The following is a 2,060-nucleotide window of genomic DNA, read 5'->3' as shown; positions in this document are numbered from 1 at the left end:
CTTTCTTTATTCTTTTTTACTTTCTTTATTTTATTCTAATATTAAACAGTAATTTGAAAAAAATAACAGAGAAATTTATAAATAATTTAAATTTAAATTTAATTAAATAATGATGAAGATAATATTATAGAGTAGTTAGTTATATTATTAAGATCTAGCTATTATACAGTCTTTTATATATAATAAGTATTCACTAAGTGATTAGTAAACATCTTACTTATACAGAAGTAGTTAATCTATAGAGAGAATATAATATCTCTCTTAATTATTACTCTGCTGAGTAGATATTTACAACTTAGCAAAGTAATTCTATAACTAGAGACAGAATATTATATATAAAAATAATAGTATCTTCTGTTAATAATTTCAGAGAAAATAAATAAGAATTGAAGAATTAAAGAAAATTAATATAGAGATATTAGCTATTATATCTAGACTGATTATATAATTATATCTAAGATCAGAATTAAAATATTTAATAATCTTATTATTAATTTAACTAATCTCATTACATAGTTTTAAGATTAGATAGTAGTTTCATACTGTTTCAGTAAGACTTACTGTCTACTCTTATTATATTTTTCAAATAAGAGTATGATTTTCACTTCTCAATTTAAATTCTTTTTATTACTTTAAATGACTTTAAATCTTATTTAAGTGTTATGAAAAAGTGTTACTTTTTAAAAAATTAAAAATGGTCTAAAAAAAACATTAAAATGTCTAAAAATAGTAACTTTATACTAAGAATGAGACTAAATAAGATTAAATGAGATCATCTTCTTATTTTTTCTAAGTTATGATCTCAATTTGAGATCTGATAAATAGTTACTTTGCATGTTTTTCTAATAATTAGTTTCAGTGAGATTCATATCAAGAAGTGTATGAGATCAGATTAAATGAAATCAAATATGAAATTTATAATTCTGATAATCAGTTTAATCATATCTGACTCTGATATTCTAGTAAGTAATATTATAGATAAAAAGACACTTCAAAAAACCCGCTTCATCACGAACTCGCTCAATTCTTCGAATAAGAACCCGCCGATAGATTCATCAAAAAGCCCTCAATCATACAAGCATTTTGACCCTATCGCTGACTGCATACCCTGTGTGATGGTGAAGTTATTCAGTCAAATGTGAACCAGATGTTGTTGGAAACTCCTGTGTAGAATTATCTCCTGTTCATCTCTACAACATCACAACCCCAGGTCAAATTGTCATACAAATTGTAAGATGAAGATATCTAGTCATATGTATCAATCTTTTCTATTTTGAAAGATTTCTGATCTGTAATTGTGAAGATATCTGAAGAGTAATCTTCATGAAAACTCTGTCTATCTTTGATGTTCTAAAACATCAACACTAAGTCTCACTCACGTACCGCTCTTCTCAATCTGGCTCATCTCTGATAGAAATATACAAAAAGATATCTCAGTAATAACATCAAGTATATAATCAGTCAACACATCTGAAGTGCAATCTCTGCAAAAACTGAAGTACAATCTTCATGAAAATCCTGTCTATCTTTGATGTTTCAAAACATCAATACTAAGTTTCATTTATATATCACTCTTTTCAATCTAGCTTATCTTCAGTAAAAAGATAGAAAAAGATATCTCAGTAATAGTATTAAGTATATAATTAAAAGATATATCTAAAGTGTAATCTTCATATCTGTCTTTGATGTATTAAAACATTAACATCAAGTCTCACTTATGTATTATTTCATTCAACCTGGTCTATCTTCAGTAGAAAGATATAAAGAAATATCTTGTCAACAGTATTTAATACATAACTGACAGATATAATAACTATAAAATCAATATATCTTAAGATCTGACTGAGTCTTTGATCCCTGCATAGTGAGATATGTTAAATCTAGTTTTAATATCTCAATATTCAATAGATTCTGTAAGAAATTAAGAACAGTAATACTAGATTTCTATTAAATTTAAGAATTAACTCTGTATTGATATAATCATTGACAAAGTCTGCTACTTTGAGATATAAATAATCAGTTTCTCCACATCTCACTGACAATATTTATATTATTATATA

This window comes from Blastomyces gilchristii (assembly GCF_000003855.2).
Source record: "Blastomyces gilchristii SLH14081 genomic scaffold supercont1.1, whole genome shotgun sequence".
NCBI classification, from domain to species: Eukaryota; Fungi; Ascomycota; class Eurotiomycetes; order Onygenales; family Ajellomycetaceae; genus Blastomyces; species Blastomyces gilchristii.
This window is presented reverse-complemented; position numbering follows the sequence as displayed.